The sequence below is a fragment of the Struthio camelus genome, chromosome Z (assembly GCF_040807025.1).
Source record: "Struthio camelus isolate bStrCam1 chromosome Z, bStrCam1.hap1, whole genome shotgun sequence".
Lineage (NCBI taxonomy): Eukaryota > Metazoa > Chordata > Aves > Struthioniformes > Struthionidae > Struthio > Struthio camelus.
Genome location: NC_090982.1, coordinates 31,564,662 through 31,590,050, shown reverse-complemented (window position 1 = coordinate 31,590,050; position 25,389 = coordinate 31,564,662). Strand labels below are relative to the sequence as shown.

At 42.4% G+C, this 25,389-nt stretch overlaps 1 protein-coding gene across 2 annotated transcripts in view; it reads right to left on the bottom strand.

Annotated features, from left to right (window-relative positions):
• The window catches only part of LOC104147228 (BDNF/NT-3 growth factors receptor), a 206,104-nt gene that overhangs the window by 55,895 nt on the left and 124,820 nt on the right, over positions 1-25,389 (bottom strand). The window lies entirely within an intron of this gene.

Genomic DNA, 25,389 nt, shown 5'->3' with positions numbered 1-25,389 from the left:
AAAAGATGGACGATGCTTTTAGTCAGTGTAGTGGCAGTGTAGTGCTGTCCAGAAGCAACTGGTACAGACATTACAGTCCTTCAGTATTTTTGTTTGTCTCATTTTACATTTCCCTTTCAGTGCAAACTTCCATTAAAAAATTCAATATTTTAAAATACTGAACCAGATTTTGTAGAATATACCACCAATGTGCAATGTTCGAGCTACATATAGCAGCTGCAAGATCAGTTTAACTGGCCAGTTCAACAGGGTTTACAGCTTGTATTGCTGAAATTATTCAAAACAGCCAGCGTCTGCTGATGAACTTGACCTTGGTGTGTTTAGCAGCTTTTGCAAATGCTAAACTTCAGCCCTGCCCAGATAGAGCCCACTTGCAACTTATTTGCTAAATCCAGTGATGTAAATAATGGTGCACAGGCATCCAGTGGCTTCTGCAAAGGCATGAATCTCACCTCAGCAGCGTAACTGGTGAGACCGGCGCTGAACCTATGCAGAGGGCAAACCGAGAGCTGGGATATATTCAGATGTCGATCAGCCTCTGGCTCTGTGCCTGGCCATACCTACCTTCCAAACTGGGCATTCATTTACTTAGAAACAACCTTAACATCATTACTAAAGGATGTATAAAGGAACACTACTGTTAAGAGCAGCGGGGAAAAACAACACAGACTCCCCCTTGCCATCAGCAACATCTGGAGAAAGGGATCATGGTTGAGGAAAGGAAAATATTTATGTTCCACATCGTCACTCTACAAGGGTGCAACCTCAGCACACTGCTTAGGAGTATATTTAATAATACTGTACCTGCATGTGATGTGAGCCTGATGCTGTATACCCTGCACATGGCTGATATGTATCTTCAAGTACTCTCAATCCCAGTGTTCCCACTTTCCATCCCAACACATTTCTGCTTCAACAGCGCATGGGGCACAGCCAGAGTGGCTGTGATCACATTCACTCTATAAGGCAGCCAGTCCCTTGGAGAGCACGGTAAGGAAAAGTGTCTTTTTAACATGTGCCAAGCCAATGAAAAACTGCTTCTGCCATTGTTGTGGCAGCAGGGTGAGATAATTATGAGAATAGTGCTCCTGCTTCCTCCTCATATGACAGGTCTCTTATTAAAACTCGGAGGCCACACTTTCAATTAATAGCCAAGTTGACATTAAATGAGACCACAAGGTACTAGCATTTTTCATTCTTGTCAAATTCTGGTCTAGTGTAAAATTAAGTTTTACTGTGGTGATATTTTTATATGTATGTAAGTATTTACTTATATATGCATATATGTATGTATGTATTTATACACACACATTTTTGGCCAGCTGCTCAAGTACTGAGCAGCTCCCCTAGAGTCAGTAGGAATATGTTCTTTATTTTACTTTCCTTCTCAGCGTTGTATTTTTAAGTAAAGCATAAAGTACAGTTAGCACAAGAGACAGGCTTGAACCAAAATGTACCTTTTCCTCATAGATCCACATTAGGTGGCTTACCTCACCTCTACTAATACTCATAATAAAATAAATATCAAGATTGGGGTCTGTTTATCTCAAACATAATTTAAGAAGAGGATCCGGAATAATTGTATCTTCCTCATCCACTCCAGGCCAGCAGCTCATAGCAGACCTGAAATTTGCCCTGTTGTGCGGGATCACACAGAAACTGGTCTGCTTTCCTTCAGTTTTTCTACTTGTTCATGTCTCAACTCACAGGAAATAACTGAGTAAACAGTCCCTGATACTAACGGAGGTCTTCAATTACAGCTGAAGATGCAGGGATTATTTTTTTAAATGAAAGTCATTCAAAACTCTTTGGTTGATTACAGTGTTACAAACGGTCCCCTATGTTTGCATGAGAAAAGTGAGGCGATTTGGCAGACTGTAATTATATCTGGTTGTTTGGAGGGAACCCAGTTATGGCCACACGGGGACATTTGAGTGGAAGGAGATGGAGACTTGGAACAGTTTCGCTAGGGAGAAGCTGGACTCGTTTCCACCCGAGCCCCAGAGGCCCTCCACGCCCCTGTGCCACCAGCATGGCAGGCAGCAGCACTGGATGAGGAGCTGAGCTGCAGGCCATGCAGCCTCAGCCAGGTTATTTTGCAGCTCGCAGATAGAGCGCAGGCTCAAAGGCCATGATGACCCGAACCTTAAAAATACTTACTAATACACGAGCCGTTATTTTTTTCTAGCATTAGCCCGTGCCTTTGACCAGCTGTCCTCATCAGAGAGCAGACTGAAAGCACCAAGCCCTGTTTCGCTCTTGCTTCTGCTCAGCCAAAGCTGTCCTTCAGTCCTTCCTCTTGGGGGATTTCCTGCTTTCCCACTGCTTCCCCAGTATCACTACAAGACTGTCTCACTTCCATTCCCTAGAGAGAGGAGAAGTTCACTTCCATGTTACAAGTGTCATTTTTGTAAAGTGCCCATAACACCAGTTAACTTTCCATAGGCAGAGAGCATTGCTGAAGCGCTGGCCTACTGGACTCAGCAGTGAAACTCTACTTCAGTAGAGGGCAGGTGTCATTTCCTACTCTTTAATACTACCACCAAAGAGCTGGTGATAAACACAATCAACCTCTTAAATTTTGTTTGGGTCCTTTCCATTTTGAGCATAGAACAGCGCTGATGTTTGCCCGAGTGGTAAAGGGACGTTATTGTCAAGTTCCTGGAGGACTTCACAAACAATGGAGAGTAAAAATAAGAAACATCAAATGCTTCCGTACAGTACCCTTACAGTTGCTGCTAAATGCTCTTATGTAAACCAAGCATTCAAATAAACAACCTGTCCCTTACCAAACCCTCAAATGCAAAACATAGCAAGCTGCAGAAGAGATCTGCACAGAATATGTTTGCAACTATATGCATCCGTTACCTTTCTGTGCTGAGCTAAGTTACTAAATAAATAAAAAATGACCATAAATGTGACTAAATGGGTCCAGATTAAATATAAGAACAATGTAAGTAAATCAAACACATATGACGTGACAGAAATATGAGCTAAGGAAAAAATCCATTTAGCACACTCAGGACCCCAGCCGTAATGACACTGTCTTCAGAGGGAGGAGATTCCAGCAGGAGATACACTGAAAAATTCAAGTTAAAATCTGCTTTCAGTTAATATCAGGATAAAGCCAATTATCTCTGCTGAAGTCAAAGAGATTATCCTGGATTTACAATGAAGAATCAAAGCAGAGTCCGGCCAAAGAGGTGATATAACTGAATGACGAAAGAAGCTCTCACAACATTGTCTTGCAAGCAAAGATATGCAAAAGTTCAAAGGGTGGTTGTGTATGATGTTCCTCTTTTTGGCTTGAAATGGCAGTTGCCTTTGAGCTGCCATTTGGGCTTTTAAAAATCACGTCATCACTGGTTTAAAAGATCTTGTTTGATTATTGCAACAAATATGTAAGAGCTGAGCTGAGCTGAAACACTTAAAAGAAAAATGAAACATAAAATATGGAGTGAACACGAGCAAAAAAAACAAGGATAAATGCTGCAAAGAGGCTACGGTGTCAAATAAAATCCACAAAAGCTATGCCCATAAAAACAGGGGGCTCCCATGGTTAACTGTAGGAAATGGCCGGCATCAGAAAACAGAACTGCAGAAAAGGGCTCCCTTCTTCTCTGGAGGTCCTACAGACCTGCCACCCACAGAGCTGGCTTTCTTCTAGGTATTTCATTCGTTAACACGCAGCATGTCACATTTTAAATGACACATCAAGGCCTTAACTTGCTCAGACTGCCCAGGAATTTCCCTCCCCAGGTAACCTACCTTTGACTGTGAGGCTAAACGGAGAGGATCACATCACCTTCAGGAGTAGGTCCCACCAAGATGGGCAGCCTGGGAACACCTCACCATATTGAACTCACTGAGTTGGATGTGACTGACTTCAGCCACAGACAGCAGCACATTCAGCAACATTAAGTATTAAAATGTTTCCTTAATTAACAAGTAAAATGCAGTGACAGGGTCAAAATGATTGTTCCCTGGTCACAAAAAACAGGTCTGAGTGTTCTACCACCATATGTGGCTGTCAGACCATCTAGTCTGACCTTCTGCTCAGCATGGAGCATAGTTTTGAGTGAAATGACTTGTGTTTGCCAGGACAATGCCTCCAGAAAGGGGTTGTGCCAGTCATGATTTGAAAGTCTGAGCTATCCACTTGCTCTAATGTTTAATTATTTTCTTTGCTAATAAAAAAGCATGGCTTTTTTTTTCTTTTTTTTTTTCAGCTTGCCTGGCTTTCACCTCCTTCCCTTGGTTTTTAAGAGACCTTCTCTGCTAGCCTAAACACCTTTTTAGGATCTGGTATTTTTTGCATTAGGAAGGAATTAATATGTATAATCAAGACTCTTCTTACTTGTCTCAGTAAAGCAGAGGGATGGAAGCCCCTCCGTGGCAGGGATTTTCTCCAATTTGCCAGTCATTTTTATGGCTCTTCTCTGGATAAATTTGCAACAAAAATCTGGTTTTCACAACTGGAAGCCACATCCTTGTGTCACTCTCCATGAGGCTATGATACCTACAAAAATCAGCTCCCTACTTCTCTGCACACCCAAAGATCACACTAGTCCTTTTAAGGCTAGGTTTCTTACAGAGCATGAAAATTATGCAATTATGTGATGCACATGAGTTTGTCTCATCTTGAACAGCTTCCCCAAATACAATACCACAAGTGCCAGACGTTTAAGTTGGGTTCCCATATACCTTATGAAAACAGCAGAACAGAGGAGGGAGCTCTCCTTACGGAGAGGCTGCAGCGTGGGCTCACTGTCTGATGGACGGTAGGAGCCATAGGAAACAGGCTCCATCAATTCCCCTGCTCACTGAAATATCAACACTACTAGATCCTGTTGTGTTGCATGTCCGCTTAAATCATTTGTTAAGAGTCTCTGCTTTCTAGGATGCCTTTCTAAATGTTGCCAGCAGTACAAATGTGGAACAGCCTTGATGAAATCTATTGCACCAGGCTTCCAGGGAAGAGAATGAGGATATTTCAGATTTCAAATAACAAGGCAAGGTAATGTTATAAATACATTTACAGTCCCATATGAAGAAAGTAACAGCAGATAAGATTCAGCTTGTTAGGTCATATGAGATGCCATGGAAAGACATTTTACAAAGTTTCTTCAGTATACCCTCCCATAATTTCTCTTGCAATCCCACACAGATTCACCTAAAACCCTGTTAGAATAAGCAGGTGTAAATGGCTGAATGATTTCTCACATAGTATACCAAATTTGTACAGCATTTGTCATTCACATAGAAGGAGGGCTGGTATTTCCGAGAGAAACCCAAGCAGGAGGATACAAGATCACTGTGAGCAGGAGACAGCAAGTCTGGCCCGATGACCTTCTTCTGCAGTAGCAGCATCTCTACAGTTCTGCATGCTATTGGCGGAGTGGACATTTGGGCCCATTGAGATATCTACTCTCAACCACGGCAATAAAATGCCAAGAACAACCAACTGCCTTTTTTTTTTTTTTTTAAGCCTTGCCTGTCACAGTTGCCTGGACACAGAAATAGATCAGATCAGCTCTGAGAGTATATTTCTAACTATTTTTTGTGCTTGTCCCTTAAAATATTCCTTGCTTCTTATTCTATTTTATCTAGCTATTGTTGTTTAATTCTTACACTACAGCAGCAACAAATCCCCAGGCAAGACAGGCGCTCAGTTGTTGTAGGTGCAAAGAAACAAGCAGTATGCTTTCATGTGTACAGTCTGCACTTCAGGTAACTCACACCTCTTTAACTGGATGCACATAAGTCCACAGAATACCTGCATCTCAGATAATCTACTCAAAATTAGAGGTGGCAGTACAGGGTTTGGGAAACTGAACATGGAGGATCCACAGAAGAAATACTATGTCAGAGAGATACACAGGTATGACCCATCACATTACCTGTACAAGTATGGCTTCTGAATCACTTTGTATTATTTTGTTCTGGTTTTTGTTTGTTTGTTTTAATAAAAGATGTGAAAACATAGTTGTCCCTGAGTGGCCATCATGATCTGCCTGACATTTCACAACCATCAGACCACAAGTGGGTCTTGGGGAGAGGTCTGATGAGTAAGTTCAAGAAGGCTCTTCTGTGACCCTTGGCCTTCCTGGAAGAACTGGAGACGCTTATGAGAAGCAAATCTGCAGGCATTCCAAAGAATGGCATATTTCCCAGGGATTTCCAAACTCTCAGGAACAACATCTCCGATGATAAATCTCATAAACTTGCGATTGCTGTAGCTTAACCTTTTAGTTGCTTCATTTACTTAACTCTTCCCAGGATCTGTACTCAAAACCCCAAACTTTCCATTACCTTGACTGAGAATTAGGCTTCCCTCCACGCCGTAGTGCTGCAACTCCTGGAAGGGCGCCTGGATGACAGCCCTTCACTCCCCCTGCCTACTGTAAACTCACTCTGCAGCAGCTAGAGTGGCACCTCTCTGGCTGAGACTCAGTGTTCACTGTTTTTTGGGTTTTATATTCGATTTCTGGTGATGGTTCTTATCTCACTCCTTTGATACAGTAATCTATTTTATTTGGCCAGGATCCTTCCAGTCTGGTTACATATAGGCGCATTGCCATGCTCTGTGAGATTCTTATAACCAAATAAGAACTACTTAATAATAAATTATGGTAAAAAAACTATAATTGTTTTAAATGCATGAGCCTTATAAGCTAAATCCACCCTTCAGGAGAACAAGAATACTGAATTTTTCTAGGCAAGAATTTGACTTTACATAGGAAAACCAAGTGGTATGCAAGCCTCTCAAGCCTTAGTAACCTGAAATTATTTTGATTTCAGTGATAAATATGTATTAAATATAGGTTTGATCTATTGTGCGTGAAAACAATAGGGATATATCAGAGTAACCAAAAGCCAAATTTGGCTCACTGTGTTCAGAATAAATAGCAGATATTATTCAGTCTGGTTTTTTTTCTCTCTTTGCTGCTTCCAACCTACTAACAGCTTTCCAGCATAGTATGGTAAATCAGCTCTAAGCAGAAAACTGTGCTGCCTCTTTGACCACCCTTTGCCTTTGCAGATGTGTGTACACTTAATTTGTAACTGTGAATATCAATGCGCTTCTTCCAGACGATTACTGATTGCAAAACTTCAAGGCTATTGTGTGTGAGCTGCTGCATAAAACATCTGCTGGTATTATTTTATCCGGGCAAATCTGGTCCCTCTTCCATGTTTAAGTTAGCTGGAGACAATGATCTCACCAGCACCACCCTTCTCTTAGCTCAAACCAGGAAATCCTTTCCTTCAGCACGATACTAATCTTCAGGGATCTTCTGTGTGGCAGAAACAGAAGCACTCAGCAAAGGATGGGGAAATACCATGTGGCATAGCTTGTACAATAGACACTTGCAGGGGAGAAGGCCAATAAACATGCTGTCTTCAAAGTATTAACTCACTTCTCCCTTTGTTTCCAGAAACAAGCATAGACTTGAAAGCATCCCAGGATCCCAGGTGGAGAAGCAGGACTAGACAGAAGCATCACACGTTTAGCGACTGAGCCATATTCAAGCCCGGCCTGAGGGGGTATAAAGGTGAAGTTCAAAGAAGACTGCCCCATTTCAGAAGTAGCTTTCTCTGCTTTCCTTTTTTGCTTGTCATTTTGAAGGGAAAAGGAAATTACTTTGTATTTCTACATGATGGAGGACAAAAGGCTTTTACTTTTGACCCTTCAAGGGGACTTCCAAAGGAAATGTGAAAACTAAACGGACTTTTCAACTCTGTGAAGGAGTAAAGTATGTGCTTAGCTTACAGACCAAAAATCTATCCTTGCATATAAGGTTAAGCACATACTTAATCTGCACCTTTGACTGAATTAGTGCAGTAAAAGAGAGCACAGCACCTGATCCTGCCACAGTGGATGCCCCGTCTGCCTTGTTGCAGCTAATTGTGCATGGAAATAAATGAAAACAATAGAGAAAATATCATAGGAGCACGACAGACTCCAGTCTCTTGCATATCACTTTTAAGCAGTGTTATTTACTCTTCTCCTAACAATTTTTGTCCTGCTGAAGAGCACGTTTTACAGTTTTACCTGACTGCACTACATTCTGCAGCTTTCCACTAGGAAAGCTGAATCGTATTCAGGCACACATTTTGTTTTCCTTGAGCTAACCGAGGTAAACTCCTCCTCTGGTGGAGGATTCATTTTTTAATTGCTTTCTTAACCGTACAAAGTTAAGCCTCCATGGCTACTTGGCTACTTGCTCTTACAATTCTGTGCATACCTCCCCCTTTTACTGGATTTTGCTGTATGTGGCAGTCGCAAGCAAAGAACAGTGACACTTGAAAACAAGCTGGAAGAGGAGCCACAAAAGATGCCTGCAGACATCAGCTCTGGAAATCAAGAGAAGAAGAAACCTTCCTCATCCTTTGATGAGACCCTTTCATTATTTACTGAGAAACAAAATCATCAAGAAAGAGAGAAAACTCTTGACTCCTATACACTGAAGAGACCCTCAGTTTGTCCTCCTTCTCCATGTGGAGATGCAGAAGGGGTTAGCACTAAACTGTCAGAAAAAAACATGACAGGGAACAGATGAGTACAACTATAGCAAAAGGCAGCAGGGCCTGGAAAAGAGGATATTCCCTCTTATAGATATCCTGTCCTTCAGTGGTTCTGCATCATCCCATGGCAAGGCATTTGTTATTGTGATTTCCTCTCACTGACAGGCCTCTTTGCAAGGGCATGCCATCTACAGAGCATTATGTGCCCCCAAAGATAGCTGTAACTGGCAGCATATGCATGCAAGGTACACCCAGAAAAGTGGTCTTTACCGCTGGGCTGTGCCAGGTATCATTAGTGCAATCACAAAGCAGTCAAGAGATTACAACATTGTAATAGCGTCACAAAAAGTGTGGGGTCTTACCCTGCAAGTTCTTGCTTATAGATCATCCAAATGAAGTCAGGGAGGGTTTGCAAGACCAAACATGCTGAGGAATTTACAGGATCAGGTCCTCAACAACTGCAAATAAAAGATCACTTTGCTTCTGTGTTGTTGTACGTGCACTGGAAAAGGACCTTTCCCATTTCTATATGAATGCTGCACATGCTTAATTTTTCAAGCTGAAAAGATCCACCTGTGGTAGATCACATATCACCTCCTCTACTGACCTGGCTCTTCAGTTTTGCATCCGAGGGACTAAGACTGTAAAGCGTGGGTTAGTTGTATGATAACAACATAATCTTTCTGTGTGAGAAGGTCATGAGGTTTGGTACAGCCTTGGTGACCTCTTGTCACTCTTAAGGGACTGAAAACTTCCCCAAATCCTGGGGATAGATGGGAATGAGATTGTGGCATGCCTCTTACATTAAGCTTTGCTTAAATAAACAGTGGTGCTCCTACTTAGAACTACTCTGTAAATTACCCTGAACTATAGCCCAGCAGGATTTGAAAATACTTCAAAGCCTCTTTCAGTAAGCAGCAGGATAGGTGCCTATCCTAATTATCCTGAGAGAAAACCCAACCTGCCCCATGAATAATGTGATACGAGAAAAACTGTGGCTTGACAGTGGGAACAGCAGGACATTCCCAAATCATTTCCCTTGCAAAAATATCACACATTTTCTCTTCTCCTCTCTTAGATTTACACGTATTTTCATGTAACACTAGCAGAGAGCAGGAGAAATCTGCCATTCACTTGAGCTCTGGATAGCATTATCTTTCAGCTGAAACTATATTTTTCTACCTTTCAGACCAATAACAAGGAGGCTTCCTTCTCTGTTATCCTATACTTGCTTTGTACTATGCACAGAGAATTTCAAAGACATCATTGTTGAACTTTGGGCTACTGTATATGCACATTTTACTTTTACTGAGCAGTGCAGTGTGGCTTCTATACCATAACACAGTAGCAGAGTTGAAGACTTAGAAGGTTCCTATAAAACTGTGTGCCTGTTGGGTTGTCATCTTTTAGATTGTTTCTTTAAATCATTAACTAATTTTGCCCCTTTCGATTCAGCAGGCCCCAATGTGACGTAGAATCAAGCATACAAATTAAAGGAATTAATCCACCGGAATGAAAAAATGAAAAACATGGGAAAGCTTTTACAACCACGCTTCCTGCACATCTGTCACATTTTGAGTCTTTCGGACAACGCCAGACACATTTGACACAGGAGCAGAAGCGCCGACTGCACGCAGCCCTTTACAACCGGTCTGCCCAACACGCAGCCCGGGGCCGCTTGCCCCACAGCACGTCAGAGGCAGCACCAGGCCACGGCTGCAGACAGCCCGGCACCAGCCGGCGGGTCAGCATGGACCCCGTCTGTCCTGTCTGTGAGTGAGCATGGGTAGTCAGGAGACATAAAGCGGGAGCAGAGGGTGCCTCAGTTCCACTGCAGCCACCAGAAGACCGGGCTGCGGCGCGAGGGCTGCTGCTCTACAATGTTCCCTTCAGACAGCCGTTTAAAAAAGGGCTTTGTAAATTCTCACTGACACGTAGCAATCCCCTCCCACACATCCATAAAGCTTTATTTTGGAGAAAGAGAACAAACATACATGCATGAACCAAAAGTCAACTATACGATATGTCAGCAGCTAATGAAAAACAAAGACCCGCGCTCCTTCAGGGTAACGACAGCTTCCTACAGGGTCTGGCGTGATAATGAACTGTCGGAGGCACAGGACCAACAGCGACAACACAAGCAAGCAACCACTAAATAGGACCTTTTGAATCCATGGCCCCTGATGAGGTTGAGGACAAGTTCAGACTCCACCATTATGCTTTCAGCACCTAAAAGCATCTTGTTTTTGAGTTGATAATTAGAGTGTGCTAAGCCAAGCAGCTGTCACTAAGGAACAGGAGCTGCCCAAATGCAGCATAATGCATACAAGTTTACTGGCTGATTTATCACACTATAATGAACTCAGTTGCAGCCTTTTGAGGCATGGAAGTGAAAGACAGAAAGAGGGAGAAAAAGGAGGAAGGGGAGGAAGAAAGAGCTCTGAACATTTTGTTCCAGTCAGCTTCCAAGAAAGAGGAAAACACCAGGAGAGACTTAATCGCAGGATGCTCTCCCACACTCCGTGGTTGCTGGAGAAGGGGCCACTGGGCAGATGCCCGAGACACGTATTTCCCAAAGCACAGAGGCCCAGCCTTTGCAGAGATGGGAACGGCAGCACACACACGTGTAGCAGGGCAAACAAGAAGAACGGCAGAAACGGCTGAACGAACTTTATTCAGGATCTGACATACTATGTCAGTATAATGAACATGACCTAAAGAAGAGGGTTACACTCATAAGCAGGCTGAGTTGCCAGGTCTGACCAATTAGTACCAGTTAATTTTACGGTGATAGCAAGCACACGTGTATTATATTCTATAAAAGCTTAATAGATGTCACCATAAATCACAGGCACCTTTCTCTCCTGTGCTCTTTATCACTGGGAAGTAGTTACAGTTGAATCTTCTGCAATAGTTGTGGTAGCCTGAAGTCAACGCAAATATAAATCTGGGGGGTGGCAGGGGGGTTTCTTCAGGAAACCAAAAATGCATGGGCCAGAAAAGTTCCTTTCTCGCCTAGCATCTGAGTGACTTTCTTTTAAAAAGCAAATCTTTTTCATTGCAGCTATTGTACACCATGATATTACAGCATAGTTTAAAGCAACCATAATCTGCATAGCACAAAGATGCACAATATGTAGGTTTATTCGCCCATTCCTTCTGAAGTTCAAGTCCTCACACAGTGCAACAAATACCAGCTGCCTCCACATTCATTTACTTGGATAGCATTTTGTGCAGCAGTAACCAGCATAAATGGTTGCTACATTTGACCAGCTGTAATGGTAGAATATCCCGTGTGCTTATCAGTAAAGGAAATATTAAAATCATCATCATTTTTATCGTTACCAGTAAATGAACTGGATTTTTGTCTCAAGTTGCTCGGAAGTGGCACTTGCCGCTAAGGAAGCAGGCGTTGTTCATCGACACGTACACACTCTGCACTAAACTAAAACACAGAGGTACGTGAAATGCAAACTTTTGTTCAGCCCTACAGACATGGTATCACCAGGGTGGATTAACAGAATATTATGCAAGCAGCACAGATTAACTGTTGTCTCCTGCAAAGATAACCACCAGGAGGAGTGGTTTTAAGTAAGGATCCGGTTTTAGGAGGGACTGGTCTGAAGCCTGTTATGGAGCTGGGAGGCTAGTTTGCCTCTTGATAGTCCAACATCCACAAAATGAGCAATTTCCAGAACCAGTGCATTTCTAGTCTCCCATTCCAGTCAGAGTTTAAGGAGAGGTGCATGGGTCAGATACTAACATAATTATTTAGAAACTATTTTCAAATTTTATTGGGTAGTTTTTGCAATGTTTTCCCACATACAACTCTCATAACTAACTCACAGGTAAGTGTTGCTTTCAGTGCCATTGCTTCTGTCACATTTTTTCTTCCCCTACTATAACATTTCCTCGGTTATGATAATGGCAATTCAGCCACATGTTCTAAAAATATAACATGCTCCAAATGCAAAAATAACCATTACTGATTTGCATTTTTCCTTACAGACAAACTACAGAGAGGCAACATCATTTACTTCTGAAAGCACGACAGACAAACATACAGAGATGGAAAGGGATTTAGCATCAGGGCTTTGACCAACAACTCTTATGAAGCTTTCACTCAGTGAATCCCTTCATCATTGTTTTCCCCATCTGGAAATTAAAGATGCCACAGCACTAGATAATAGCTATGTCACAAGCAAATGTCATAAGCATGTTCTTTTAGAGATTAATTACTTTATATTTGAACAGTGTCACAAAACTATAAAGTGTGAGTCTTATAATGGAATCTCTCACTTAGTCTTTTTTGAAAACAATGGTGCAAACTCCTCCCTGCCATCACCTTCTTACTTTCCAAATCTGAAGGGAAAACTCTTAAAATGTGATTTTTCCTGCAAAAAATACTTTCCTTCATTTTTACAAATATCTGATTCTAGATTCTGACCTCTCTGAAAGTGCTTTAAAACATAGTCAGAAATAAGAACAGCTGGGGAAAAACACATACCCAGAAAAAGGATTTTGCAGCAACACTGTTTCTCTTCCGCTTTCTTCAGTGTTATCTAGTATGCCACAAAACTAATCCTGCTCTCACTCACAAAGTGTAAACTGGGAATAATTCCGCCAAAATCTGTGGAGTCACTCTAGATTAACAGCCACAAAGAAAGGAGGCTGAAGAAAGCAATTAAGATATCCACAGCATCCTCTAATTAAAAAAAACAACAACAACAACAAACGATTTGCCATGAACTAGAGAAAATATGTGAAGTCTGCTGCTCATCTGATTGCCCTACTTCCTTCGCTTACTCCAATATGCATGTTGTTTACAGTCTTTTATGTACCATCCCGCATAAAAATAAACAGGCCTCCAGGGATTAACATATGACAATTCAAAACTAGTTGTTCTACCTTCCTTGCCTTATCTTCATAAGCATAAACAAACCATAACTTCTGAACAGGAGCTTCTGGAATGAGTTGTCTTCGTCCTGTGCCAAACGTAGGCATCAGAAATGCCAGCTCTTGCGGAAACTGGGAAAATGGTAAATTGCATCCCAATGAAGGCTAGTCTAGCCAAACATCTGAACAGTCTCACTGGGAATATTTTTTTCTTAAATCAAGACTATTTGAAAATGTATTTTTTGCTTATAATTAACTGAGCTTTAAGTTAGTTACAGCAGCGAGGGGCAGGTGGTCAGAGAACATGTGTTTTCCCTCCACCTGCACAAAAATTGCTGCGATCTCACACACCCCCAGGGTGCTGAAAGCCCTACTGAAGGGCAGCCACGACTACTCCTGCTCCAGATCGCAGTTTTGAGTTCAAGCCCAGCTCTGCAGCAGTCTGATATAACTTCCCCAAATCAGTGACTGGCTTGTCACTGACATCAAGGGAACCCAAAACGAGCCGTCTTACAAAAAGAGGTACATCTCGCCACAGAAATATTACCTTCCTAGCTGGCCAGGTTGTGAATTTGAATGAAAAGGCAGTACATAGGTAGGGAGTGTGCTACATGATGCAGCTTTCCATCCCGAGCTTTCCCTCTGCAGATGCAGAGGGGAGGGGGGGACGTTCACCTGATGGAGATTGTTGTCTCCAGTGAGAAGCACTAGAATGAACCGCTCAGGGGCTTGAAACGGGACACAGGGGAGAGATTACATATGGGCAGGGTGAAGAACTCTGAAAAAAACGCAAAGGAAGATGACTAAACTGTTCCAGTTCAGCAGAAAGGGAATCTCCAGGCCCCAGCTGATTAGTAGTGCTAATCCCGTTTTCTCATTTAAGCATTTTAAGTCCTGTTAATTTAGATTCGTTCATCTTGAACAGCCTGTTACAGCTGCTCAGGAACAAGCCAAACATCTGCCCTGCAAAGACTTCCCTTAGAGAGTTTATACAACATTTTGATTAAATGCTATCCCTACTACAGCAAGAAATTGTCCATATCCAAGCCAATGTCACAGCCACTTCTTTCTGCACCGTGACTTTTTTCTGTTACGCTAGATCACCTTAATTGGGGTAATGCTTAGAAAAAAAAGACAGAAACTTTTGCTAGCTTATTTATCACTACATCTTAGTGACTCAACTTTATTTTCGATGCCATATATTGCACAGCTGCCAGCCTGTTGGAAATATTGCTGGATCCCATTTGGTTAGCGATCCTACAATTTCAAAAGCTTGTGATTTCTTATGGAAGTTTGCAGATGTCGCTCCCTCACCCTCCCCAGCTACAGCATGACAATGCACGCCAGAATGCTGGCTCTGGCACAGACTTTGAGGATGGATGTGGAAAGGTTACACAAATTTGCAATAAATTCATTATGATCAAGCAGCACCACTTAAAGCAATCACTCTCCTGGCCAAAGAAATAAGTAAGGAAAAGGAAAACAAAAAAACAAGTCTTCGCTTTTCTGATGTCCTGTTGCATCAAAGCACAGGTTGCAACAAGCAGAGAAAGTGTAATGTGCTTCAACGTCTTTTGCAGTTGCTATGGTACAGTTTCTTATGGAAAATTCCTTGTTCTGCGTGATGTTTTTCCTGCCTCATTTGGGATGGCAGAACCGTTCCTTGTGTCACCTGAGAAACCGGGCTGTCAGTTTCCACCTATTGGTGAGAAAGAAACTCATCAACAGCAGAACTCAACGGAAAATGCCTCTGGTCGACGTCTCTGCGCCGGCAGCTGCCCTTACACCCGGGAAGAGGAAGGATGGGTCAGGAGTGGAGGGGCCTTGCAGGACACCTGGCTGCCACTTCGGGGGTGGTCTCAGGTTTCCTGAGTTAGCTGGGATGAAGCATTTCATCTGGGGGATCCCCGGCTTGTGCAAAGAGGATACCAAAGCTTCCTCCCCCAGTCTCAGCTGCGGGCCTGAGCCCCATCGCGCTCAGGCAGGGATCAGCTGCCACGCTGGAGTTTCACCACATTTTGCACAGCGAGGTTTTGTTTGGGCCTCGGGGTGCTAAAGCAACACATACGAATAACAATAAATAATTGCATTGTTCTCCTCGCCTCTTAAGGAAAAATATCACTACAGGCAAGGAGGGAAAACTCCAGCATGATCATACAGCCAAGCAGCAAAAAGCATTTGGCTCTCAGAGGAGAACTGCAATCTATTTTCTGCATAGATTATACCAAAGATTGCCAGGAACACAGCATAAAAAAGGTATTATGGCATTGCCCTAGTGATACAAAGCAACTGGGGGTAAGGCATTTTTCACTATGGGAATTTCTTTTATGGATTAGTTGGAAGTAATCCCATTTTAATGTGACATTTTTCCTGCTGGAATGTTTTTCTTCCAATCAAAAAATAATTAGATTCTACCACTTTTGATTCATGACAAAACTACAGCATGGTTTGGAGGAAAAAAAAAAAAAGGCGTTAACATTTTAATGCAGTTGGATACCTGCTGTACTTCAGAATGCCGAAATTCCCATGGGCTTCCTATGGTGATGAGAAGAGCTTTTGACCTCTCTTGAGGAAACGCGTTTTGAAAACAATAAATGTGTAAGTGCTTGGAAAGAGACTCCCTCACTGACGTCTATCATGAGAATGAAGAGCATTCAGAATGTGACAATGCAATTGTGCAATTGCACTCCATGGGACAACTTTTCTGGTGGTGCCAGTATTTAAAGCTCCATTGACTTCAGTGGAGTTTCACCCTTTAATCCCAGAAGGTTTGCACTAGTAGGATATCACTAGCAGTTACATACAACCACATTTCTCTTTTAGAAGGACCTTCCTCTTTCCGGGTAAGTGCAACAACAAAATGAATGGAAATAGGTATAGGAATCAAAATGTGTCAAACTTTAAATGTATAGAAGCCAGGACATTCAAAATTTTGATTCCCACAGCACTGACCTCAGCATAAAACAGTCAAAAATTTGACTGAAAAATTTTAAAGGCTTAAAATAAAGCTTCAAAGATTTGGCAGCAGGAAAAATGTTGATTTTCAATTACCATTTTGGCTTTCTAAAGTACAGAAAAAAATTCCACATTTCAAAATGAAAAAGGCTTTTTATCATGAAATGTTGCTCCAAAAAACTTTAAACTCAATTTTGAAGTATTTGCCCCAAATGAACATTTTATTTTAAAATGTCAAATCATTTTAATTGTATTGAAGACGCAGCTTTTTCCATTTCAACACTTCAATTTGAAATTTGAGAAAATAAATGAATAAAGTGTTCTCTGCTTTAACTTATGTTCTAATTTTAAGCAAAAAGTAATTCTGAAATGCTGAAAATCTCCCTTGGGAGGAAAATTCTATTTTTGAACAGCTTTACTTCTGTGCATTAAAAATCTCAGCTATAACCCTACTTCAGTACAGAACTTTGGAGGCGGAGGAGTTGGAAGATGGAAGATGGAATAATGCAGTAAAGGCTGCATTATCCTGGCTGCACAAGGTGGCCAAGGCACTAGGATCTTAATTCCTCCCTCCCTTTGCATTACGGTGCAGGAACCACCTATCCAAGGTGATCAGTAGACACAGCCCTGGATGCCAGTCTCATACAAAAGACTCTGCAGGATGTCTGCACATCAGCAGAGAGCTCCACTGATCATTTTTGCCTCGTTCTTATCCAGAAGCTTCTAAATTTGGTCCCCCAAGAAACTCACTTTAAAAAAGCATGAACAAGCAGAAAGGATGCTGAGAACAGACATTAAAATTGAGCTTTAAGCATGGCAGGGTTGCAAGGAAGATCTAATGAAGTTATAGAAGGGGCTGAACCAAAAACCAAGATTGCTCTATAGCTGATTTTTGATAAACTCCACATCCTCATCTGAATGCTGCGAGTTAAAAGCAATCTCACATAAAAACTGTTGAGGACCACACAAAATGATAATCACCAAAGAAAGATTCTATAATTAACTCCTATGCTATTGCAAATACTCATCAATGTACATATCCACTAGAGAAGCTGAACTTTTGCACACAGCAGTATATTTTGCACTAGGTACCACCATTCAAACTAAGATGCGCCACATCATTTTTGGTGGTGCTGGTGCTTTATATTAATAACCCAAATATAAAGAGAATGTTGCAGATCTGCTCCTCTACTCTTCTGCAACCTGCGCAAGTCGTGGTATCGTTTAAATACCCGGTTCCTGTGATAATCGTGAGAATTGCTGTTCAATTTCCCTTATTGCTGCACCCCAATAACCTTTCTCTACACGTATCTCCGGCAGAGAGAGAAGGGCAGGGGGGCAGCAGGGGCATGGTGGCAGGGGGAACAGAAATAAACAGCAACCCAGAAGAGCTTTTTGTCCTTTGTTTGTCTTGCACTCTATTGATCCTTTCATACTCCCCAAAGATCAGAGACATTTTATAATCATGACCATAATTAAATACCATCAGGGATCCAAGAGGACCTCCCTCTTTAACATCTATAGAAGCGATAGGCATTAGTTTAAGAGCTATAAAACCAAATCAGCAAATGGTCAAAGCTGAAGATACGAGGCCCTGCCATGCTGACCTCCAATTCCCCTAACTCTGGCCGGAGCCGAGGCTCCGCAGAAACGCGGCTAAAATTCCCTGCATAGCCCGGCGCGGATATTCAATTATCTGGCTGTCAGGATGAAATGCAGGAAAGGAAGAAAGCCCAATGAACACATCAGCCTAATGAAAGGCAATTAAAAAGATCCTTAATCAAACACTGCTGCGTTTAACAAGTCAGGTAACGTATCAAAAGCAAAGCCTCCTCTCCCAAATCCTTTTGCTCCCTGCATCCAAACCCTGAAGTCACACAGTCAGGGAGGGCAAAACCCAGGTAGTGACTTTAACTGCCTGAACTTTGGAACAGTGCAGCTGCAAAATATTGCCTTAATCAGAGTAAATGACCAGCAGGCCTCCCCTTTTGTCTTTCTTATCTTTTACATCCTGTTCCCTCCCCCACCCTCGCCTTCCTTCTCTTTGTCTCGGGGACGGAGATTTGTACACATGATTGTCTCATAAGGTGCCGCTTCTTACTTGAGCCCTTTCTAGTTACTGCTGGGATACGTGCAAGTTGTGGGCTTTTGTATTTTCTCTGTAGTTTCCCTATTGTCTGGGCATGATTTATCTGCTTCATCTTTGTGATGTTGGTCCAGTTTTGTCCCGTCTAATGAGGTTTTTTTAGTAATTATGTCTAGGAGTTTATATTTATGATGACAATTGCCATGTATAGAGCAGTAGTCACCCTCAACAACATGTTTGCTAGCTTCAGCAACACCTACAGATAAAAATAATATTTTCTCCCTGTTTGCAGCAATAGAGGTATTCCCTATAGCAAAGCCGTAGAACATACAGTGAATTTTGTACATATGGAGCATCTGCTTATTAAAGGTAACAAGCAAAATGCTAAAGAGTCTACGCTGCACTGCCTTTGTTTCTTAATCTCACTACAAGAGAGTTTCACTTTGAGAAACTGAATGCATGCATATTCTTCCCATCTTTCCATTCATGGGTACAGGGTTCATTTCCTAAGTCTTCACACTATTAATTAGGTATTTTTCCCTGACAGTTTGCTCCACCACTTCATTTCATTGGATGTAGAGAAGGGAGAAGCTTTTGTCTCCTATGACTCAAGCCATCATCTTCTGTGGATTAAGCTAGGAATTAGGTGCCCAAAAGAGTGTGATTTTATTTATAGTCACTCAAAAGCTTGCACAACTTAAACAACAATAATCACCAAGAACTTTAATAAGTCAGGTGTACCAGGATGCAAAACTGCTCAGCTCACACAGTATTAAATGGCCCTTTAATTTATTTAAAAACAACAACCCCAAACCTAATTTCAAACACGCTACTGTCAGAGACAAGCAAGGTTTGTCACTGATTTGGTTAAATAAAGCTTATTCCACTAAAGAACTAAGAGATACAGAGCAAATAGCGCTAGCTCTTTTTGGCTGGAATATGTTCAAATAGGCTTTGACCTACGGCTTGCGTAGCCTGATTACCCAGAGTGTTAAAATGCCGTGCAAAGCTCGAAGTACAGCTCAGCACTGTCACAGCTGAATTAGAATTTCAAGCATAAAGCAGTTCAAGGAGTGAGGAACAGCTTGTAACTCCCAGCCTCAGAGGGTTTATATTGAAGCTTGTAAATTAATATTCCCTTTTGTTACTATAAAAGCCAGAAGTTCTAAAAAAGATTTAAACCCAGGATTGTTATCATTTCTTGGACTGCATTTCCTTTAAAGTTTTTCTTTTCAAAAAGGAGAAGCCCTAGGATAGAGATATGTATCTGCAAGCTATTTTGTTGTTAGCACTTCCCTGAATTTCTCTTATTTTTCTGAGGGGGCTACCTGAAAGGGCCCTCAGTAAGATAAGACACATTGAGGCGACTACTCTGACATGGCTTTTCTGTAGCACGCAGAGGTATTTTTTCAGCATAGGGCAGGTGCCATTCTCTCACTCTACCAATTGTCTCCCAGCACAGCTTCCGGCTGAAGTCACAGAGCTATCAGTTTCAGGAGCACAGCTCTTGAGATGGTTTAGCTAAGAAATAGTGTGGATTTTGACATGTGTGTTTGTATACACTACACCCATAGAGAAAGGTCAGATAGAGAACAGCAAAATGTTTCTTAAAGGCTTTTACGGACATTCGGATGGCACGAGTGGTTTGATGAGGCCAAGAATTCATTGTGGGTAGGCACGCTTTCACGATGAAAAATAAGTATCACATGCTCAGGCAGAGACTCCATCTCTTAGCTAGACCAAAACCATTACAAGTCAAAGTTTTCTCCCTTCACTTTCTTTCCATTATTAAGAAAAACCCCTAGTGCTTTTCTGTGTTTTTCCCACAGAAAGTGATGTTCTTGTTTCTGATGTACATATTCTGTTGATAAACAAGCCATGAAGGTGACATGGCTAAGCTCTCTTCAGAGGGAGCAATGAATACCTGTGAACTTTCTTCTAGTCTGAAACCATCCTATCCTGAGATCAAGAAAATTTAGCAGTCCAAAATAAATCTCTTACTGCAGAGCAGAAACATACGGTCTATTCTACAAAAAATTTTTTTTAACTGGTGCACTGCAGGTTTGTTTAATGCTGCTGTTTAGCACACTCCTGTTTCATGAAGTTGAGGTCTGATTCAAAACATACAGAAACCAACGGACTGGAAAGACTCCCGTTGATTTCAACAGGAAACCAATTCTGGATTAGGCCTCTAGAGAAAAGCTACGACTGCAGAGAGAAGTTGAAACTTTTATTCTTCCTTATTTCTGCAAGACACGCTTCATTTTGCACTGTGTTTATTCCTCAGCCTGGCACCATTTCAGGCATCTCTAAAATGCTACCATCGAAAGAGGCAAAAAATTGTAACCTTAAAATGCAATAAAACGTTTTCGCATAAGCGCAAAAGCCAACTGCAGACAATTCCAGCTAGGAAACACATTGGATCAGAACATGCAATGCAAAAGACTTAGATGAGCTGGGAAGGAGTCACCTTCCAGGAAAATAAGGATTGCTGGCAATAGATGAATTCAGATCAACTTTCCGAAGAATTCACTAGACCTGCAAGCAAAACAAAAGGCCTGAGCCTTCCCCTCCAGAATCAAAACAGCCTAGCTAAGAGGAAGAGGAGACACATTCTTTAAGGAGACATATGTGAATATTTGCCTTAAGTCTGCATTCCTTTACCACGTCCTCAAGATGAGGACTGAGATTTACTGCGTTTACCAACAATGCACAGGTACATGCCTGAAACCATGCCTCGCTGGGATGTGCCCTTGACCTCTCCTCCGAGGGTTAGGATCAGAAGGAGCCTGCTCATCCGCCGAGCGGATTGCAAAGCCTTAGGGATCTCCCGGCTGCTGAAGGACTCCAGCCTGCAAATCCAGCCTGCCCCACGGTGGCTGGAGAATTGAAGCGACTTGAACTCAAAAGCAGTTTGTACCCATGCTTGGCCACGGGAAGGAGGGCTGGCCAGCCTCCTGCCTCCCCCCACTGCACAGGGGCAGCACAGGCAGCTGCCAGAGTCGCTCCACCAGGTGCTGAAGCTGTTTCTGGTAAAGCGCGGATGCGTTGGGAGAATCCCACTCCGCGGGCAGCACGGAAGCCTCACCCTGGTCGTCAGGTCACCATGCCACTAAGGTGCCTCCGACGGTGCTGACGGCATTCAGCGTTGCCTGCTTCTGGGACAGGGGCCCAGGAGCATGGCTGTGTCAGCCCTGGTGGCCACCTGGCACAGGAAGGCAGGACAGGACGGTGATGGGCATGGCTAGCCCAGATGCTGCAGCAGGCCAGGACCTGCCCACCACGACGGCGAGGAGGCCGACGAGCCACAAGCCACCAGCTTTTCAACCACTTCTGACTCCCCTTCTCCTCTGCTCACCAGGTCCCAAGCATTTCAGCCACAGGAAGACACTCATGTGCTGCTGTTAATGTCAAGCTGGCTACCTCTGCTATATTGAGAATATATGCAGTTTATTACATAGGGTTAACATTTGAAAAGGAGATCAACCTTTTGTGCCAGAGTGTAACCTAACCTCTAAGTGTTGGAAGATCTGGAAGAAACATACTACTTAAGGATTATTAGATACTTACCTGATGAAGGGTTTCTAACGTGTACAGTTTCAGGCATTTTTAGGTACCTAAACAGTTAGTACTCAGACAGAGTGTGGCAAATTGTCCGTTTTCAAACTGTCTAAATACACTACGTGAACTAAGCTGACAATTTACCATCAACAGAGATGGGACCATGATAACACAACTTGTCTTAGTCTCACCTAATGGCACAGCACCTTTCTGCCTCCCCAGTGACACACAGAGCTTCGCAGACAGACTGATCTCAAGCGTGTTGCAAGACTGACAGCACTGGAAGAGCAACCCTGTGTAACAGGGTGTTTCCCTTTGCTTATAGAGGAGATAAGGCCGATCCCATAAGCTTTCGCCTTGTGCATTACCTCCCAAGAAGGAGCTCTTCAAGCTTCTCCCCACAGTGCTGGTCAATGCACTTCTGTCTGGAGGCAATCCCATTGCTATTCCAGTCTCAACAGCCTCCTGAGCAGAGACTGCAAATACAGCAAAACAGTTGCTTTTCTTCTGATGAGAATAAAACAGGGACAAGACAAATCATGTCCTCCTGCACAAGCGGTAGGAACCAATCAGTCATGTATTGTTCTTTCTGTGCCAAATGCTGAGACCGAGGTTTTTTGTCTCTTTTCCATTTGTTTCTCTCTTTTTCTGTTCCTGCCTGCTTTGTGTGGGACACGTTCCCCTTGATGGGCATTGTTTTCAGCTATTTCTTTTGTCTGTTGAGGCAGCCGCAGGCCTTCAGGCTGTGGGCACCCAAAAATGAGAGTACATCCTTGAAAGACTGCCTGAGAAACAAAAACTATACAAATCCCAATGAATACTCAGAAATGAGAAGAGCCATGTGGGAATGGTTTCCTTGTAGAAGGATTCTAACTGGAACTGTCTCTCAAGCAAACACGCATAATGGTGGCTCAAAATTCTGTCAAATCTGTACTTGCCTGAAAATGATATAAATTGGGGAACTGTCTGAAGTTAGATTTTCGCTTCTTGCTGTACCACTGTGGGAATAAATAACCACATGGCATAGACAACCATCCAGTCTTTATTTCCAGTGCCATGGGAAACCAAAAGGATCAGAGGAGGGAAATGGGGAAGGAAGGGTCCTTTGTGAAGAGAGCTTCCCATGTCCTCTGACACTAACCCTCAGACACGACTCAGTGCTGCTCAAGGCAGTTCTCTTGGAAATCTGAAGCTTTTTCTTGTACCTTCTAACCCATATAATTACTAACTTTCAATAGTTTTCAGCAACCAGATTTTAAAGGCAGTTAGGTACCTAAAGGCGAAGAATCATTTACTGGAATTGTCCAAAGTACTAATTTCTATTGATTGCAAAAAATTTTACACTTCAAATCTGCTTAGGTGCTTTTCAGCAACCCATTTAGTTGTTGATTTCAGATGCTCCGCACCTGAATGCCTTTGATATTCTCGTCTCATGCGCCTAGCTGACTTACGAAAATGGAATATAGACTCCTACAATGCAGAAATTAAAACAAAAAATCCCTAGAGAGATTATTAGATATACAGAGATACACTGAAATTTAGAGAAATAGGCAATAACTGGTATGCATACATATGCATACACCCCATGTATTCTTCCTACATGCAACCAATACCCCTCATGCAATGTGTTTTTGATTTAAACATCTCTGTTTAATTACCCCCAAAAGCCAGTGGGTAAGTTGCTAGCTAGACGTACTGCACAACTTTTCATCAATAGAACTTTAACAACTTCAGATCTTGTTGTAGGGTCTTGACTTTAGTTATTTGACACTTTTCCCCCTGCAGGCACGTTATACTTCAATCACAGTGACTCCCTAGCAATCTGCAAATAATAGTCTTCAATTATTATGGGCACTGATGGGTTAGAGATAAGACCCAGTCAGTGTTCACCTCATATCAAATCTGTATGCCTCATGACTTAATCCACACACTGGCCTTTGAAAAGTGATAACCAGTCCATTTATCGAATGTCTTGCCCAACACCTGGCCACATGTTTAGAAATTCACCCCAACCCTAGTGGCCTGGGAGCTACTGAGCTGAAAGACTGCCCGTCTCTGCTTGCACCCCCCGGTCACAGTACCCATAAGAGGAGGTTCTTTCTGCCCCTTTGGAAGAGAGGGCAGCGAGCAGCAAGAGGTCCTCTAGCTTTTGTCCAACAGACCAAACTAAAACTAGCTTAATCAACCTCTAAGATTATCTAAAAGGAAAAGCCAGAAAGGGAGGGCTCTAACAGAAGACCATAAAGATACACTTCAGCAGTTGAGTTTTTGTGTTAATTACTGACCTAAGCTCATTCCTGGAACTGTCTGTGTAATGATATTTTTAAAATGTGTCAAAAAGTGCTGAGCTTGGGTATTCTATTATACAGAATATATGTCTAAACTAAAACAGGTATATTAATTAAACACCTTCTAAGGAGAAAAAAGCAGCCTTATCATTTTGCCCCAACTGCTCTTGTGAGCAATGAGGAGCCTGTTGAGAGGTTTAATTAACAGGGCAATGCTTGAAAAGTGATTTGAAGATGCAGCATATTACACACTGTGCTACTTTCAGTACACTGTTTTAAAAGGCTGCTACGTTTCATTTCTCGCTGACCCACCCTATGCCCCTAACGCAGCCCCTTTCACGCACGGACCCAGGTGAACGTCACAGAGCGGGCAGAGGTGGCAACGCACCGCCGGGCCGGGCCGGCAGCTCCGCACCTCACCCAACACATCGCGACTCCCAGCACCCCGCACCGAGGGTCGGCAGCCTCGCAGAGCCGACCGCACGCTCTGGTCGCCTTCGCCATCCGCCAACTGCTCTCAGAAATCACCGCCTGAGCACCAAGAGGCTTACTTTCCTTACAAACAGCTGCCGGCGAGAGGTGTGAAAATGTTATACGCACCTGAAAAACAATATGGTTCGTGCCGTTGCTATGATAAATACCTTAATCCATGTTTGCTGCGGACAACTATAGTCCTGATCCTTTTTTTTTTTGCCCCTCAAAGTTCATCTCAGGGTGAGCTTGTGCTCAGGGCTAACTGCATTTTGCCAGCTCACACTTTTTAACAGTGATGCCATTGCTTGGTGACGAACTCAAGAAAATAAGAAGTTGGATTCGTTTATGAAGTTACTTTAGTTACAAAGTTACTTGATTTATTTCTACTTTTCTCTTACTTTAAGATTTATTGGATTCTTCTGTGCCAAAAAAAGTCGCACTGTTGAATTAATTATGTGCTGAAATGTAAAACTAAAATATTAAATATTTATATTTATCAATATTTTCATATTTATCTTTCTTATTTTATTATAGTATCTTTCTTATTTATACTGTCTTTCTTCCTTGGGACCTGTATTTCTTGTTTAGCCAAAACTCTCACTG